Source organism: Chiloscyllium plagiosum, chromosome 31 (assembly GCF_004010195.1).
Source record: "Chiloscyllium plagiosum isolate BGI_BamShark_2017 chromosome 31, ASM401019v2, whole genome shotgun sequence".
Classification (NCBI taxonomy): domain Eukaryota; kingdom Metazoa; phylum Chordata; class Chondrichthyes; order Orectolobiformes; family Hemiscylliidae; genus Chiloscyllium; species Chiloscyllium plagiosum.
This window is the reverse complement of record NC_057740.1, coordinates 38558995-38566583: the sequence shown is the minus strand read 5'-3', so window position 1 is coordinate 38566583 and position 7589 is coordinate 38558995. Positions and strand designations below refer to the sequence as shown.

At 44.8% G+C, this 7589-nt stretch overlaps 2 long non-coding RNA genes across 2 annotated transcripts in view; one reads left to right on the top strand and one right to left on the bottom strand.

The window, feature by feature from the left end:
• Positions 1-1326, top strand: part of LOC122565440 — a 66223-nt gene extending 64897 nt beyond the window's left edge. The window contains exon 3 of the long non-coding RNA XR_006316171.1: positions 997-1326. This is a non-coding gene — a long non-coding RNA (uncharacterized LOC122565440). The remainder of the gene's footprint in view (positions 1-996) is intronic.
• The window catches only part of LOC122565441, a 16767-nt gene extending 9429 nt beyond the window's left edge, over positions 1-7338 (bottom strand). The window contains exons 1-2 of the long non-coding RNA XR_006316174.1: positions 7326-7338; positions 256-263 (exon numbers count right to left, since the gene is read on the bottom strand). This is a non-coding gene — a long non-coding RNA (uncharacterized LOC122565441). The remainder of the gene's footprint in view (positions 1-255; positions 264-7325) is intronic.
• Between the last annotated feature and the right edge of the window lie 251 nt (positions 7339-7589).

Below are 7589 nucleotides of genomic sequence, written 5' to 3'. Positions count from 1 at the left end.
GCTAACTGGTACACTAACACTACTCCGATCTTTTTAGTTTTATTCTGTTTATCTATCCACTCTCTCTGTTGTGCTAAGGTCTGGGATGGATCCCAACCACTTTTCTTCATTTGCTCTGACAGCTCTTGTCTGTCTGCCTTGTATTTCTCAATAAGGGAACCTGCAGTGTCCTACTTAAAACTATGATCTGACACTTAGCAGATTGTGTATCCCCGGATACCACCAACAGTAAAGTGTTCCTGGGGACTTCTCTACCCCCAGGCCTATAATACTGTCCCAGCACCATCTGTACAGCCGTAGCAGCCTTCTAGCAAGGTGTGATCTCTACCGTGGGACTTCTCTACCCTCCTGGCCACCACTACTTACCCAGCACCTCCCAATAGGCCCAGAAACCTACTTCTAGCCCAGTGTGTTCTCTACTGGTGCGACTCTTTACCCTCCCGTCCACCATCACTATTCAAGTTCTGTCATTTGACGACAGACTGACAGGGTATCACGGTTACTCAGTGTCCACGCTCCCCACCTCGGTAACGCGTACTCGACTGAGGTTTGGCTCTTGGTCAGAGTGATCAGCTCCTCTTCCTCACCACATTGGAAGTTAGAAATACAAACAGCTCCCAGCTTTTAACTTAAACTCTAACTGGACTCTATGTTGTTCACCCCGACAGAGTTCAGTGTTACCTGACTTTACCACTTGGGCTTCACAGCTCCTAGTGCCCTCGGCGCCTCAATTCCCATTTTAAATCCCAACCTTCACCTGGAGGGGGTGGGGGGCACCCCTCTTAACAACCGGTTTAGGGCAGGGCCTGTGAGACAGGCACTACCTCATCCTCTGGCACAAGCAGCAGGTTCTTACAGCAGCCAATACAGTTAAACACCTCCGCTACATAGACATGCACTTAAAATTTAACTCCGTACTGTAGGAAATCAGACATTACAATGGGTATACCTTTTAATCTGTGTCTTTGGCCCCGGTCTGACTCTTCCCATTTGCAGGTACAAATTGGATCTTACCCTGACCCACCTCCCCCCACCCCGGATCGTGGCTTTCGATCAGTGCACCAGCAGTAAGAGCCCTGCTTGCAGCTCCCATTGTTATGGGGAAAATCACCATCGGAGTCACAGTCGGGGTTCAGTGACAGAATTTATTGTACAAGGAAATACCGGAGCTCCGGGGGGAGAGAGAGAGACACCAAAAGCACAGTGGTCAGCTGCGAGTCTTCTCTCCACACGGCGCACAGGTCAAGATAGTTTTATACATTTTATAGTATAATAGGTCAGTGATGAGGTTAATGTCTTTGCACCATAGTTTATTTATTGTAAACATCGCAGAATCATTGATAGTTCGGTGCAGTCATTGTCAGTTCCAGCACAGCCTCTGTTAATTTCAGTACGGTCATTGTCAGTTTCAGTGCAGCCTCTGTTAATTTCAGTACGGTCATTGTCAGTTCCAGCGCAGCCTCTGTTAATTTCAGTACGGTCACACCAACAGCACAGTGGTCAGCTGCGAGTCTTCTCTCCACACGGCGCACAGGTCAAGATAGTTTTATACATTTTATAGTATAATAGGTCAGTGATGAGGTTAATGTCTTTGCACATAGTTTATTTATTGTAAACATCGCGGAATCGTTGATAGTTTCGGTGCAGTCATTGTCAGTTTCAGTGCAGCCTCTGTTAATTTCAGTACGGTCATTGTCAGTTTCAGTGCAGCCTCTGTTAATTTCAGTACGGTCATTGTCAGTTTCAATGTCTGTGTGGAAGTCCATTGCTGTAGTAATGGGCACTAATCGCTCTTCCTGAGAAGGACAATTACTGCAGCCCTGGCTATTAACATTTTGTATTGAGTCTGTATCAAACTGTTGGCATTTCTATCAAAGATGTTGGCTGGACCCAGGCACTTCAGCAGGCAGTGTATGTTACTCGTGTATATTCTCTCCCCCACCCGCCTTAAACTAATCAACTGGGTTGTGAGTGCATTGTGCTGGCATTCTGGTGACCCCAGGCAATGTCTATGTTTGCTCTACTGTTTCTTTCAATATTGTGGTCCGGCGGCCATCTTTTGTGTCATATGTGTCAAGTTCATCATTTATATATAAAAGATTTGGATGTGAGCATAAGAGGTATATCGTTAGTAAGTTTGCAGATGACACCAAAATTGGAGGTGTAGTGGATAGTGAGAAAGGTTACTTCAGATTACAATGGGTTCTTGACCAGATGGGCCAATGAGCTGAGAAGTGGCAGATGGAGTTAAATTCAGATAAATGCGAGGTGCTGCATTTTGGTAAAACAAATCTTAGCAGGACTTATACACTTAATGGTAAGGTCCTAGGGAGTGTTGCTGAACAAACAGACCTTAAAGTGCAGATTCATAGTTCCTTGAAAGTGAAGTCGCATGTAGATAGGCTAGTGAAGAAGGCGTTTGGTATGCTTTCCTTTATTGGTCAGAGTATTGAGTACAGGAGTTGGGAGGTCATGTTGCAGCTGTACAGGACATTGGTTAGGCCACTGTTGGAATATTGCATGCAATTCTGGTCTCCTTCCTATCAGAAAGATGTTGTGAAACTTGAAAGGGTTCAGAAAAGATTTACTAGGATGTTGCCAGGGTTTGAGGATCTGAGCTACAGGGAGAGGCTGAACAGGCTGGGGCTGTTTTCCCTGGAGCGTCGGAGGCTGAGGGGTGACCTTATAGAGGTTTACAAAATTATGAGGGACATGGATAGGATAAATAGAGAAAGTCTTTTCCCTGGGGTGGGGGAGTCCAGAACTAGAGGGCATAGGTTTAGGGTGAGAGGGGAAAGATATAAAAGAGACCTAAGGGGCAACTTTTTCATGCAGAGGGTGGTACATGTATGGAATGAGCTGCCAGAGGATGTGGTGGAGGCTGGTACAATTGCAACATTGAAGAGGCATTTGGATGGGTATATGAATAGGAAGGATTTGGAGGGATATGGGTCTGGTGCTGGTAGGTGGGACTAGTTTGGGTTGGGATATCTGGTCGGCATGGACGGGTTGGATCGTAGGGTCTGTTTCCATGCTGTACATCTCTATGACTCTATGGCCAAGTAATGGCTCAGTGGCCATCTGGTGTGTCACTGTGCCTAGTGTCACCCTGCCCCATGCCATCTTCAACTTCAGTTTACACCATTATGAAAATGTTGGAATGGAACTCACCAACAAGGAACATGTCTGGACAAGTAATTTCTACAGAGTTGGAACGTTTCACTATCTTGCATCTCAAGAAGCTTTTTAGGCAGAGCAGAGGTGAAATATTTTAGACTGCAGAACTGAACTCATCAGAAAAGCCTCACTTTCAAGAAGAAAAGTGCACATTGATAGCGATGGTTGGAAAGAAACATCAGGAAACCCAAATCTTTCAAAATAGCTGTGGTATTCGCTATGCTATTGGTCCAAGAACACAACTACCCAACTGTGATTGCATTAAGGACAGCCAAAGTACTTCAAACCATATATTTGTTCATGTTCATTTGCGTGTGCATGTGTGTGAGAGCACCTGTATGTATGTGTGTGCGCGCGCAAGAGAGTCTGTGTGTGTGTGCACGCATGTGCGAGAAGTTGTGTGTGCGTGTGCACATGCAAGAGTCTGTGTCTGTGTGTACACGTGCGAGTGCCTGTGTGTGTGTGCACATGCAAGAATCTGTGTGTGTGCACGTGTGTGCGAGAGAGATTGTGTGCATGTGTTTGCGCGCGAGTTTGTGTGCGTGCATGCGCCTACGAGTCTGTGTGTGCATGTGTGCGTGTGTGAGAGAGTGTGTCTGTGTGTGCACGTGCTAGAGTCTGTGTGCGTGCACGTGCGAGAGTCTGTATGTGTGCATGTGTCTGCGAGAGAGTCTGTGTGCATGTGTTTGCGCGCGAGAGAGTTTGTGTGCGTGCATGCGCCTACGAATCTGTGTGTGCATGTGTGTGTGCGTAAGAGAGTGTGTCTGTGCGTGCACATGCACGAGTCTGTGTGTGTGCACATGCGAAAGTCTGTGTGTGTGCACGTGCGAGAGTCTGTGTGTGCGCGTGTGCGAGAGAGTGTGTGTGAGCGTGATTGAGAGTCTGTGTGTGTGTGTGCATCAGTGCGCGTGACTGTGCGCTAGTGTATGGCATGTTCTGCTGGAGGAAGTTAGAGAGCAGCACATTAGAATGTTGCATGGAGGTGTTGTGTCACACATTATTCAGCAAACTCAGTGCAGTTGGCTGTTTTTTGACAGTTTCCAGTGAATGGCGAGCTCAGAATCCATGTGGACATGATACAATTAAATAATGGACTGCAGAGAATGGAATCAATTCCGTGTCCTCAGCAGCCAACAGCTTGGCAAAGCCATCAATCGTGACACTAATGTCAGATTCGGCAGATATGCCTTAGCTAGATATCGAGACTGTTTATTGTTTATTAGCTCTTTGGCTAATTCTGCTTTCATCATGGATGCTTTGAAGAGGGTGAAGAGAAGTTTTACCAGGATGTTTGCTGGTCTGGAGGGTTTTAGTTATGAGGAGAGGTTGAATAAACATGAACTGTTTTCACTGGAAAGACGGAGGCTGAGGGGCGACCTGTGTCAAAATTATAAGAGGCAGAAATAGGGTGGATGGTCAGAGGTTTTATCCCCAGGTTGGAAGCATCAACCACAAGAGGGCACAACTTCAAGGTGAGAGGGGAAGGTTTTGGGGAGAAAATGGGGGAAAATTTTTCACAGGGGGTAGTGGGTACTTGGAACCCACTGCCATTGGGGTGGTGGAAGCAGACACACTAACAATGGTTAAGATATATCTTTAGAGGCACATGAACAGGAGGTGAACACAGGGATAGAAACTACATAGTGTGCAATGAGCAGTGGGTCTAAATAAGCATTAGTTTTGGTGCAGGCATGGTGGGCCAAAGGGCCTGTTCCTGTGCTGTATTGAATTACATATTTGGTATATCGTCATCTCTGGGGATATCCTAGCAAACCATGTCAAATATTCTGGAAGGGAAGGGAGTTACTTGTCATATAGATGCCATCTTTACCCATGGGACCCCGAAACACATTTTGTGAAGTTCTGAAAGTGTTAAAGGAAGCGCGTCTCACCTTAAATGAAAAATGTGATTTGGTGAAAACCATCATTAAATTCTGAGGATGTAAGTCAAAACAAAAATTCAAAATGACAGAAAGCCATCAGTGACATCCCAAAGCCCAACAACGTTGAAGAAGTTCAGATGTTCCTTGGATCTGGCCAATCAGATTTGGGAAATTCATTCTGAGCTTAGCTACAATCATTGAGTCATTGAGAGAATTTGTACATTAAGGCCAGCTCTAGTTTGGGGTTTCTGAGCTCACCAACACATCTTAAAAAAATAACGGAAGGGCTCATTTCTTCAGATATTCTGGCCCGCTATAATCCATCTATGAATCAGTGTTGAGCAGCTGTAACAAATTGTGAAATATTTAACAACAACAAGCATTTGATCTATTTGGTCTAACCAGAACAGCACCAGATGTAGAACTGTCCTTTTTTGAAAAGTTATGAATACAATAATCATAACAGGCCATCCAACTGAAATGACAGAAGCTTAAACCAAGCCTAAAATCATTGTGTTAAAAGAAGAACTGAAGGGCACTGAATGTCAACAATACCCACTTTTCACAATTGTGTCTTTTTTAAAGAAGAGATGGAAATGTGTTGCTGGAAAAGCGGAAAAGTTATGAATACAATAATCATAACAGGCCATCCAACTGAAATGACAGAAGCTTAAACCAAGCCTAAAATCATTGTGTTAAAAGAAGAACTAGGGTAGGGCACTGAATGTCAACAATACCCACTTTTCACAATTGTGTCTTTTTTAAAGAAGTTAACCATGAGGCTGGCTGTGAAGACGAGTCTTATGAGGATGTTGCCGGGGTTTGAGGATTTGAGCTATAGGGAAGAGGCTGAACAGGTTGGGGCTGTTTTCCCTGGAGCGTCGGAGACTGGGGGGTGACCTTACAGATGTTTATAAAATCATGAGGAGCATGGATAAGGTAAATAGACAAGGTCTTTTCCCTGAGGTGGTGGAGTCCAGAACTAGAGGGGCATAGGTTTAGGGTGAGAGGGGAAAGATATAAAAGAGACCTAAGGGGCAACTTTTTCACACAGAGTGTGGTACATGTATGGAATGAGCTGTCAGAGGATGTGGTGGAGGCAGGTACAATTGCAACATTTAAGAGGCAATAGGATGGGTATACGAATAGGAAGGGTTTGGAGGGATATGGGTCGGGTGCTGGCAGGTGGGACTAGATTGGGTTGGGATATCTGGTCGGCATGGACGGGTTGGACCGAAGGGTCTGTTTCCATGCTGTACATCTCGATGACTATGACTTTAAGACTTGAAACACTATGTTTCCCTCTCCACAGATACTGCCATACCTGCTGAATTTCTCCAGCACTTGCTGCTTTTGTTTTAGATTTTATATGTAAAATTTCAACACTCCTTTCAACTTGACTCATTTGTACATATTGCACCCTGTCATTACTCTGACTAAAATGTACCACTCCACCAGTTTAAATTTCATCCACCCCATGTCTCTGCATGTTTGACAAGTTACCATTCCCCTAAATGCTGTTGCTATCTTCATCATTGTTCCCTGCAATTGTGTGCTGTGCACTTTGAGCAGACTGTGAAGTGATGCCCTGATACTCAGGTGTGGATCATTGAAATACATTGAAATAAGTCATTGCTCGGTATCTAGCTCCTTGGGAACAGCATGACCCAAACCATGCAAGGACCACAATCACTGTTGAACCAACGCTCAACCCAAATCATTTTCCAGCATAATGAACTTCTGCATTCCCGACTTGGATTTCCAAACTTCAGGAATGTGGAGGGCACTTATTCTCAGAGACACCCTTCACAGTGTCAGATCATCAGAGAAACACAAGTCACGCACACCTCTTAAATTCATAGATAAAGTCAAAGAGATTGTCCAGCACAGAAAGATGCCAATCAACCCGCTATGGTCATACAGGCCATCAAGCACCTACCTACTCTAATCTCATTTTCCAAGATTTAACCTTTAGCCTTATATGCTATGATGTTTTCAGGTGTTCATTGAAATACATTTTAAATGTAGTGAAGGTTTACTTGGATCATCAGTGAGTTCCAGTTTGGCCCCATCTTCTGGATGAAAAGTATTGTGGTGTTCCACAGGGATCGGTTCTGGGACCTCTGCTCTTTGGGATTTTTATAAATGACTTGGATGAGGAAGTGGAAGGGTGGGTTAGTAAGTTTGCTGATTACACGAAGGTTGGTGGAGTTGTGGCCAGTGTGGAGGGCTGTTGTAGGTTGTAACAAGACATTGACAAGATACAGAACTGGGCTGATAAATGGCAGATGGAGTTCAACCTGGAAAAGTGTGAAGTGATTCACTTTGGAAGATCAAATTTGAATGGAGAATACAGGGTTAAAGGCAGGATTCGTGGCAGTGTGGAGGAACAAAAGGATCTTGGGGTCCATATCCATAAATCCCTCAAAGTTGCCACCTAAGTTGATAGGGATGTTAAGAGGGCATACGGTGTATCAGCTTTCATTAGCAGGGGTTTGAGTTTAAGAGCCGAGAGGTTATGCTGCAGGT